This window comes from Mus caroli, chromosome 12, assembly GCF_900094665.2.
Source record: "Mus caroli chromosome 12, CAROLI_EIJ_v1.1, whole genome shotgun sequence".
Lineage (NCBI taxonomy): Eukaryota > Metazoa > Chordata > Mammalia > Rodentia > Muridae > Mus > Mus caroli.
In genome coordinates this window covers 101,353,657-101,365,509 of record NC_034581.1, presented here as the reverse complement: position 1 = coordinate 101,365,509, position 11,853 = coordinate 101,353,657, and the positions used below count along the sequence as shown (strand labels likewise).

The window sequence follows — 11,853 nt, the reverse complement described above, 5'->3', positions numbered from 1 at the left end:
CAAAGTTAGTAGACTGCTTATAAATAGACCCTAGAGTTCCCTTCACTTAGATGAGCACCTGACATCTTTCTATTTACTTAATACTGTGTTATCTTCATTACTGATGAGGGTGAGGATCACAGAAAAGGAGTACTTCGTGGCTAAGGAGGGAGAGGAGGCCACAACCAAACCATCATAGCAGATGCTTTTGCTTAGCATGAGGTTGCTGTGGGGTGCCTGAGAATCACCTGCAAGTCAGAACTCGACACAGAGAGAAGTCCTAACACATGCCAATACCCAAAACCTCAACCTGAGAAGAGAGAGGCTACGAGGCAGCCTGTCGACTCCGTTAGTCAACGAAATATTAGTACAGAGTGCACTGTTCCTACCTGAAGATAAACAGAGGCCAGGTGTTTCGACAGAGTTACTGAGAAAAGAGAGGAGGGACATGAAGACAAGTTGTATAAATCTGTGTGTGTGACTCATTTAGGATGAGTCCCAGCGACAAATGAAGAAGTGAGAACATACATGCAATGCGTGCCTTTGAAAAGTGTGTTGAAGAAAGATGACACAGAGTCCAAAGGCGAGGTTGTACCTGAGCATATTTATGGTTTGGTTTGCTTCCTCTTGACACAACCTAGAGTCCTCTGAGTGGAGTTGAAGTGAGGAATTATCTAGAACTAATCAACCTTTGCCTTTTCTGTTGGGTGGAAAGATCCACCTTGAATGTAGGCAGCACCCTTTCCAGGGCTGGGCCCTGGACTGTACGAAAATAAAAAAGTGAGCTGAGTTCTAAGCAGACAAGCATGGGTTCATCCTTTCTCTGCTCTCATGGGCGTGATGTGACCAGTGCTTACCTTGATTTTCCTTCAGAGACCAACTATAGCCTGCAAATTGTACGCCAAATAAACTCTTTCTCTCAGGAGTTGCTCTTGTCCGGATATCTTTATCACAATAACAGAGATGAAGCCAGAACACTGAGATAATAAAGTGTGATGGGGTGGGAGCTAAGGAAAATAGAAGAGAAGGAGACAATGACACTGTTATAGAGACAAGAGATACCTTAGACTCTCCCCTACCCCAATAGAGGAAGCTGCCAAAGAAGAGCAGAGCCTTATGGAAGTTAGAAGAAAGAAAACAGAGAAGTTGCCACACAATGGGAAGAGGAATTTCACCATGAGTGTACTCGTGAACATAGCTGACCAAGATGGAAAGAGCAGACTCAGAAATACCCAGTGATATAATTCCAGAAAGCTTTATTTATGAAGACAGGAGACTAACATACATACCTTAGATTCTCTGGGACACTGAGTCCCATGGAAAAATATGAGAAGAACATTGAGTATATCAAGAAGGGAAAAGGTGAATTGTTGAACACCAAGGCAAAGAAAACATGGCTGGTTGTCTACAGAGGGGCAATTCATCAAATCACCATCAGGCTTCTTCGCAGAAGCCAACGTCATAGCGCTGGACCTCAGTGTGGACCAGGCTCCTTGGGAAACCAGGTATGCTAGGAATCCAAGCTCTACATTGCTCCCATCTCAGAGATGTACAGTCTTGCCTTTGGAAGCAGAGATGGGGACCAGTCAAGCTAGGGAGCTCTTGCTATTCCTTGTGTGCCAAACAAAGATGAGATGACTCTGGAATCCATCAGTTCTGAATTCTCATCAGTCACCTTTATTAGACTGTATACTAACTCCTCATCCACACACTTGGCCAAGAATGACTCTGTCCCTTCAAGAGTTCAGCCCTTACCATTCCAAGACTCTCCATGCTTTCTCTAAGATGGAACTAGCTACAACAACTTGTTATGTATCGATTTGCTCTTGTCACCATCTATCATCATGGACAGAGCCAAACTGTCTCCCCGGCCCATCCTACGGTCACTCTATTCTCTTACAGCTGCCTTTTCATTCCACTTTGTCATGACATAGTTCATTAAAGAAACGTAAATGGCAGAAATTCAGTAAATCAAGCACTAGGCATAACTTCTGCATGTTCCATGTTCTATGTTGTGCAGGTCCTGCATGTTTCCATGTATGCAGCTTTTGAATGTTCTACATTATGCAGTTTCTCTATGTTCCATGTTCTATGTTATGCAGCTTTTGCATGTTCCATGTTCTATGTTATACAGCTTCTGTATGTTCTGTGTTCTATGTTATATAGGTCCTCATATTACATGTTCTATGTTATGCAGGTCCTGTATGTTTCATGTTCCGTGTTATTCTGGCCCTGCATATTCCAGGTTCTATGTTATGCAGCTTCTGAAAATTTCGTGTTCTACGTTATGGAGGTCCTATGTTTGTTTCTGCTTCTTTGATAAACCACTCTCACCAAAACCAACACAGGAGAGGGAAGGGTTGATTGCACTTACAGGTCACAGTGCTTTATTGAAGGAAATCAGGGTGGTCCCTTAAGCAGGAACTTAGAGGCAAACCTGCTTGCTACTCCACACAGTTTTATCAAAAACTAAGGAACTCAGTCCATAGCCAAAAAATCTCTAGCACGAACCAGAAGGGATGCTGCTTCCTAAGTGGCTCGCAGGCAAGCTGACGCTAAGGTAGATTTTTATACAGTCAGGGATCACCTGCCTAGGGGATGGTGCTGCCCACAGTGATCTACACCCCCACAACTCCCACCATCAACTAATAGAACAATTCCACACAAATGTCACTACAGGACAGTCTAATCCATGCGACTCCTCAGTTGAGATTCTCCTCTCAGATGACTCTAGGCTATCAAGCTGACTGTTAAGGCTTAGCCAGGACAAACATTTAACTTAACAACTGTAGGTATTTTCCATCAAAATTTTCTCATTTATAATCAGTTGTTCTGTAAGCACCAGGTTTCTTATTTCTGACTTTAACATGGATGGGACTCTTTAAAAATTTCTTCTTCTATTGAACATGCCCAGATCTTTCCCTGACATTATTTTCTAAGTAGTACAGTGTAGCTAGCATATATTTTCATTACAATTTACAGATAATCAAAATATGATTTAATATACAGAATAGGATATGTGTTGATTGTATTGAGATGTGAAGCCATTTTCTATAGCCTTGGACATTGGTGTTCCCTGGAGCCCTGGGCAGGAGCATTTATTGGGTACTGAGCACATGTCATGGCAGGTGCTGGGCTCGGCCTGGGAGACAGACTGTGCTCCCAAGTAATTAACACAAAGGACAGAGACAGCAAGTGCAGAGGGAGAACCCGAGCAGCACAAAACAGGCTGGCACTCGAGTTTAGCAAAAGCGACGTGTCCTCAGGGTCACACATTTTGAGGCAGCATTTAGACTAATGAAGCAGCAGGCAGGGATGTGTTCCATGGGCACTGAACACTGAGCAGAAAGGAAGAAGGCTGTGGGTGGACAAGAACCACTTCATACACTGAAGGGTGGGATTGAGTGGGATTTCCTGCCTAAGTGAAGGTGTCATAGGATCAAAGTGGCCTGAGGGGACTGGAAAATAGCCCAGGGACCTGGGCAGTGCCCAGCAGGGGCAAATCATCTCACTTTCTTTTTTGAAGGCTGATAAGCCATCCAACAAACACCCATGAAGTGTTCTCTCTGTCTCTCTCTGTCTGTATGTGAGTGTGTGTGTGTGTGTGTGTGTGTGTGTGTGTGTGTGTATACGTGTATATAGAAAGAGAAATATATTATATATATGTATATATATATTATATTATATATTATATATTTCTCTCTGTCTTTCTCTATCTCTATCCCTCTCTCTACCCTCCTTTAGTTCATTTTTTTCCTTTTTGTTAAATTCTCATTCTCAAAAAAAAAAGAAGAAGAAGAAAAAGAAAGAAAAGAAAACAGTTAAAAGTAGCACTTATTGCTTGCTTTATGGAAAGTTTAGAATAAATATTGTTCGTAAGACAAACACAAAGAAATAAATCTCCTCACAAAGGCAGTTTGGGAAATTAAACATTGATTGGCTCACACCCAGCAAGGCTCAGAGAAGCAACTTGTCTGGGTCTTACACTCTGGGAAGGGAGGATTAGAGGTCTTTAGACAGACCTAAGGAAGATCTTTCCCCAGACATTTTTCTGCCCTGGGATAATCTATCCAGGGAATGCCAGAAAAAAATGTGGAGGAGGAGGAAGAAGAAGATGAGGGGGAAAGGGCAGGTTTGAGCCACTCAGGAGTGTTAATCCAATTTGAGCCCTCTGTAAGAACAGTGTGTGCTCTGAGCCTAGACCAACATGATTTCAAACAAAGTGGCAGGAGAGAGCCAACAGCCAAGATTAACCTCTGCCTTCTTCATGTGAGTGATGGAACATGTGCACAGGAACGTTGACACACACATCACCCCCCCTCTCTCTCACACACACACACATACCATACACACATATCTCACACACATACTCCACACACACACATACACACTCATATTCCACACATGAATATTGCACGCACAAACACACACACACACACACACACAGAGCTTAAGAAAACATCAGAGAACAGACACAGTTGTACAGATTTCATGCTGAGATCATGACAGAATTGCATTCTTGAATCAACTCTGGTGATTAATGGCATCTTGGTTTCCTAGTTTGGGGTCAGGGAAGTGATGAAGGAAAGCTGTGGTCAGAAGCTTAGTCAAACTCTGGGGCATGGCAGAAAGCTGACTGCTTTTGATTTGTTTAAGTGGAGAAATGGCCGTGAAAACAAGATGGACGTTAGTAAACAGAAAGGTGCTTACTCGCACCCAGTCTTGAAAAGACAGCAAGGAAATGGGGAGACAAAGAAAGGGGGCAGAGAGAGACCAAGTGGGAATCAGCACACTCAGGTGTACCCTGGGCTGATCTCTGTCGAATAGAACCCTTGGCCATTTCTGCCTACCAGCACCGCTTGCCATTAGTATCCAGATGATGGCTCCCCTGGGCTTTGAAGTCTTATGTCATGCTCATGGGTCTCATATTGTCTACTATGGTCTTCATTTGGGAAGACCTTTGTATGTGGGCAGTCCAGTCAGGCTGCAGGGAGTAAAAGGTAGAGTGTGTGCTGGGGTCACATACGAACTCGCCAACATGCTATCCTGGTCTCAAGGACAGCTACCTTAGAGAGTCTTCGTCCATGTTCACAGGATTCTGCCTGGAGTCTCCTCTCTTCCACTGCTACTCTCTGCTGCTTCCTCGGTCCTCCTCCATTGCAGCTCGATACCAGCTTCATCCAAATCAATCCCTCAAACCATTGACTGCCCTGACTAGTAAATGAGACACACCTTGGCAAGGCATCATGAGTGACAACTGAGTAGTCACTAAATAACGGGATTGGGATTGGTCCTGGCTGTCTACTTCAAAGGTAGAAACTTCTGTTGTTGTGAAGTGTTAAAGTGCCTTTGACCAACAACAGACTTCAATTTGGTTAGTCTTAGGAAAGGTTGTATAGTATGTGTGTGTGTGTGTGTAGTGTATTGTGTGAGCAAGTGTGTGTGTGTGATGTGTGTGGTGTATGTGAGTGTGTGTATATGTGTGTGCAAGTGTGTGTGATCTGAATGAGTCTTTGTGTATCAGTATAAATGGTGTGTTTACAAGTGTGTGTATAAATCTGTGTATGTGTGGTGTGTGTATATATGTGTGTGTGTATATGCGTGTAAGCATGTGTAATGTATGTGTAATGCGTGTGAGGTATGTTAGTGTGTATGCATTTGTGTGTGCAAGTATCTGTGTGATCTGTGTAAGTCTGTACCCGTGTATGTGGTGTGTTTATGAGTGTATGTGTGTATAAATCTGTGTATGTGGGGTTTGTGTGTTTGGAAAGTGTATGTGTGTGAGTACATGTGTATGTGATGTGTGTGGTTTATGTGTGTGCAAGTGTGTGTGTTATCTTTAGGAGTCTTTGTGTATCAGTATATATGGTGTGTTTATGAGTGTGTATGTTTAAGTTTGTATATGTTTGGTGTATGTGTGTGTTTGGTGAGTATATATGTGTGTGTGCAACGCATGTGATGTATGTGAGTGTGTGTATATTTGTGTATATAAGTATGTGTGTGATCTGTATGAGTCTGTGTGTATCAGTGTATATGATGTGTTTGTGAGTGTGTGTGTGTGTATAAATCTGTGTATGTGTGGTATGTGAGTGTCAGTGAGTGAGTGTGTGTGTGTGTGTATGTTGTATGTGTATGTATACTACTAGGCTTGATGGCTCTCAGAACCACACACATTTATACCCAGCAGTCAGAACACATGTGACTCAGGAGCTGTGTTATATCTGAATGGTAAAAGAAATGTGTGTGTGTGTGTGTGTGTGTGTGTGTGTGTGTGTGTGTCTGTGTCTGTGTCTGTGTGTATGTGTTTGTGTGTATGTGTGTGTTTGTGTGTGTGTGTGTGTGTGTAGTAATATATTCTTCTCTATCTCTTTTCCCTTTGGGGAAGATGAGGGGCAGAGTGAATGAGCTAACATGAAGAGACAAGGGTCAGCTGCTGCTTTTAAAAGGGTGAAGTGACTATTAATTTTTGAGGGCTTGTTCTAACAGTCATCTCAAGCTGAATTAAGAAGAACAAAATTGATTTTGCTAAATTGAAAACCTATCCAACATGTTGAGGTTTTAATAAGGTTCTGATGTTGGTCTGTGGATTCTTAGGAATATTTAATGTCTGGCTTGCAGCAAGATACCTTTACTCTCACCAAAATCCGTCCAGGAGCCCTGCCCCTCCGACAATAGGAACCAATGGCCATTTCCTGTAGACCTCCTGCCTTTCTCTCCCACTAAACTGTCCTGTGCATTGCCAAATCCCTTCCCCATTACAAGAATTGATTAACCATAAATGGTAGGAGTGGTTGTTCATGGGAGCCAGCCCCTTACTATTGCACTACTGATGATGCTGGGGGTGCACACACACCAGTAAGTAGATGGTAAGCAGTTTCTTTGCATTCAAACAGTTCTGCACACACGCGCGCGCGCGCGCACACACACACACACACACACACACACACACAGAGTCCCATAATAATGATAGATATTGTTCCCCTCTTCAGAATAACATCTGCCCCAGACTCCCCTGTAATCTGAATTTGTGATCTGTTGGCAATCAGCTTTGCCCAGAGCCTGCTCATGTGTGGCAGTTCCCTCCCTGGACTCCAAGCAACATAGGTGAGGGAGCTCTGGGTTCCTTATGAAGCAAGTCCTCTCAGGTTCCTGGTCCTCTTCTGGAGGCTTGAGGGTCTGGTAAACTGTGAGGTCAGTGACTGGAGATCACCTTGCAGACTTGGATGACAGCAGGCAGCCTATGAAGTCACTCGAAACTTTGGTTTTCTTGGCTGCAAAGCAGCGCGGACCAGTTCATTTCTGTGGGTTTTTAATCAAGAGAAAAATCAGACCACCCCCAACCAAACGGTTAGATTTTGTTGTTTTTTTTTTAACAAAAATATATCTAAGTCATGAGAAGCAAGGACATTTTCAGCAACCATCACAGATCAGAAAAGACCGAGGAGGCAGGATGACTAATGGGCAGCAGTGTCCTGGATCCGATCCTGGAACAGAGAGAGGGTGTTAGTGGGAAAACTGGTGAGATGCGGAGGAAGCTGGGGGCTTAGCTGACTGATATCAGTGTTGGTTGACTTGGTAGTTTAAAAATGTCCACTGGAGACCAGGATCCGTATCTCTACTTTCTTTGCATCTGGTCTATAGATATACAACTGTTAAAAGTAGACTTTACGGTGCTGGTGAGATGGCTTTCAGAGGAGTTGTGCTCAAGTCCCAGCACCAACACTGTGGTTGCACATCTGTTAGTAACTCCAGTCCCAGGGGATCTGACACCCTCCTCTGGAACACACAGGTCTACCAGACATACACATGGTAAACAAACAGACAAAACACCAGTATACATAAAAGAAATAAATGATTTTATGCAGTACTTTACAATAATAAGACTGGGCCTGACAGCAATGAGCAACATGTTTGGGCAGTGGGAACAAGGCTGACAGGGATGAGGCCCGGGGTCGTTTCTCCACATGTTCTTCCCTGCAGACAAATGCAAAGCTGAGCCTCTGGCTGTCTTGCCACCTTCACCAGAGCACACATCATTTGCCTCTGGTTTGCAAGCAAAAGCAGGAATAATTGCTGAAGTCTGTAATTTAGACAAATGCACTGCATTATGGCAGGGGAGAGGGGAAGGGATATGATTTCAATTGTCTAAATCTTTTGAGAAAACCAAGGGGGAAAAGAGGAAGCCACTCAGTATTACTTCTTGCCTTCGGTGCCAGCTGCTGAAAGAACTTGGCAGGCATGGTGTGGAGAGTCTGATCTTGGAGGTAGAAAAAAATCACAGCTCTTGTCTGGCCAAGTGCACTTTGACACATGTGCACTACAGACACACACACACACTCATACACATATACACATTCATACATATACACACACTCATACACTCACACACACACTCTACACACACACTCACACACACACATACTCATATGCTTCGCACACAGATATGCACACTCACACAGACACACACTTAAACACATACACACACATACACTATACATACATATATACACTCTCACATACACACACTCACACACTCCATAGATATACACATATACTACACACACACATATACTCTCACATATACACACAGTCACACACTCCACCCATACACACACAAACACATACACACACACACAGACACACACACACACACACGCGCGAGCATGCACACTCTCTCACATACTCACACACTTGATTTTCTTTCCTCAAGTAGAATTTTCCTGGGGGCATCTGTTTGGAAGAACTTCCTGTGGAGTTCTTTGCCATGTAGGCATCCAGTTGCCTCTGACTCTAGCTTTAGTTCTGCATACATCACAGCAAGGACATTCCAGCACTAAGGGACACATCTGTAATCCCAGCACTCAGAAGGCAGAAGCAAGAAGATCCTAAGTTCAAGGCCAGCCTGGGCTGCAGATTCAGAGACTGCCCAGCCAAGCAAATGGCAGGGTGAAGCCCTGCATCTGGGTGATAAGTGCTGGGTATTGTCAGACAATTCTAGATTCTCCATAGTCATGTCCCCAACGTCTCCAATCAGTGCACAAAGACACGGGTTCCTCCCGGACTCCTCGGGCTGTGGGCAGTTAGTGAAAGTTCCTACTCAAATCAGCACTGAGGTCTTATTGGGAACAGCAGTGGCTCCCAAAGTGTGGACCCAGGTCAGGCAGCCCGATCATAAAGCTTAAGGGTGTAACGGAAATGGGGCTGGAAAGATGCTCCAGTAGGCAAACGTACTTGTTCTCCGGCAGAGGACCAACGTTCCACTTCCAGCACTCATATGGAAGCTTACAGCCATCCACCACTCCAGTTCCAGGGCATCTGACACCCTCTTCTGACCCCTGCTAGATAACACAAGCCTTTAGGTTGTGGTATGAGTGTGAGGATCTGTGATAAGATCCGTGTAAAGGCCATGGTGGCGGAGCTCACCAGTAAAGTTAGTCCCCAGGGCATGGTCAAGGGCAGATAGACATAGATATCTCTGGGGATTGATTATTGGTTAGCCATCCCAGAAGGATCAATGAACACTTGGTTCAGTGAGAGACCCTGTGTCAGAAAATAAAAGGGACAGCCATCAAAGAAGGCATTACTGTTGACCTCTGGTCTACACATACACACACACACACACACACACACACTTCTGTGCATCCACATGAACATGTACATATGATATGATCTTCAGTGTAAGACAACTATTTCTACACATGATTCTAAGGCCTATTTCAGTTTGGTCATTAGTGGTGAATGACACAAAGCCCAGGTCGCTTGATCTCACTTTAAAAATCCCATTGTAGTTCCAGACAAACCTCCAAGTTCTCCTCATGGACCACAAAACTGACATACACGGTTCTACTTGAAATATTTGAATGTCTTCTTTCTCTGTGTATCATCATCATCATCATCACCACCACCACCACCATCATCATCATCATCTGTTCATTTGTTTTGGTTTTGTTGTTGTTGTTGTTGTTTTTTCCCAAACCACACGGAATATTCTAGCTGCTCAGTGAAGCAGGCTTGCCAGCATTGCCCTCTTAAGGACACAACAACTTTGGAATCATCCAAAAACCCCTATCTGCTCTCATGCTGGTGATGAGCAGCAAGTGGCTTGGAAATCATGGGGCCATGCTGTTGTGTAGGGCATGGGCTCTTCCGCAGTCCTGTGACTGACTCTCCTGCCCAACGGTCCAGGCCAGATCCACACTCAACCTCTACAGCCATATTTGCAACTTCAGGTTTGGTGTCCAGGACCAAAGAGGCTTCTATAGAAAAAGATCAGGTCTCCCTAGAAGCCGAGGACCCTGAGGACAACAGCAAAGCCCAGATAGCTTTTCTTAACTATTGATTTCTCCCTCCAGTCCTTGAGGAATGAAAGTGCCACCAGATCCATCCAAAGCTCCACTGCAATCCATGAAAGAGGAAGGGCAACAGGGTTTTCTACCGCTTTTCTTCCCAGGACGCTTCTCAGTTCCTCTGAAAACTGACCTGATTTCTGTAGCTGACGAATGGGCCAGTAATGAGAAGATGCCATGACACCTCAAGACTGTCACCAGCAGGCCACCTGCCTCTGCTTCATGCCAGGAAGTCGGGCAGGCCTCTCCTCATGCTTGACCTCCAGGAACCTCCTCTGACTTTTGTTTCTTCCCAGGTCTTAATCTGACCCACAGATCTTATTTCCAGGATAACACCTGTCTTCCAGGCCTTCCAGCTGTACTCATTTTCCTTCTTCTTTGATTGTTACAAGAACTAACAGAAATCTGGATTCGATTTAATCCTTCTAAGTCTCCAGAGCCATTTCCTGTCCCATATTAAGCCCCATAGCTCAGGAACCTTACATTGGCCTCTTGAAGGTGTCTTAACACATGTCCTTTCCTAGGGATAGTGGGAACGGGGAGTCTGGACAATCCCTTAGCTAGGAATCAGAGTGAGACATCAACTTTGACAAAACTAAAAGTCAAAACAAGTTATGTTCACCCTTTTAAAAAATGTATTACCCATGACTTTAGAATATGGAACCACTAAATTTTCTTTTTAATAACAGTGGGGTGGCAGAGAGTAAAGCAGGGGACACAGCGGCTTTATAAAGACCGGACCGCTGTGGGGAAATGTTGTTGAAGCTCACAGCCACACTGAAGAACGCCATCAATCTTCAGCCAGTGGGTGAGGACTTCCAGTGGTACCTGAAGATAAAATGTGGCAGCTGTGGGGAGACTTCAGAGAAGTGACAATATTTCTGGCTGATGGACAGCGGCATGGCATTGAAAGGAGGTGGAGGCAGTGTCTCCGTGGTCCAGAAGCACATTGTGTGCATGTGAAAACTCCATTGAGATCATGAGCAGAACCATCAAGTCTTTAACACTGAGAACAGTAAGACGCTTCAGACTATTGTACAGTCTGAGTGTTAGGACCTTGAACCAATTGACTTCCAGATCCACGCTGGATTTGTTGGTGAAGCGGAGGAGGCAGGGACGGTCTTTAGGGACAGGAATCTGCAGGGGAAGGAGTGGGCAGACTACGACGAAAAGTTTCAGGAGTCTCTGTGGGATCTTCCAGGTCTACCCATCAATTTGTGACATGCTGTATGGTCTTCCTGAAAACTTGCTCAAAAGAACTTGCCCATATGATAGGAGACAAAGGGGCCCAAGCAGCAGCTGCTTTGGAGGTGTCTCATCTCTGATACCCTAGCTCCCTCACAATCTGCTTGCTGGGGTTCTTCACAGCTCTAAGTCCACCAATAAATGGTGCCACAAAAATTAAATAAAATAATAAAATAACAGCGGGGCCCCGTGATATCTCAGCCAATAAAGGGCTTGCATTGTCAGCATGCGCACCAAGGTCAAGTCATTCAGAATCTGTGTTTCAAACATTCCAGGTATGCTG

General features: G+C 44.4%; 1 pseudogene; it reads left to right on the top strand.

The window, feature by feature from the left end:
- Positions 1–1,295: 1,295 nt before the first annotated feature.
- Positions 1,296–11,650, top strand: LOC110306592 (annotated as a pseudogene).
- Positions 11,651–11,853: the final 203 nt, after the last annotated feature.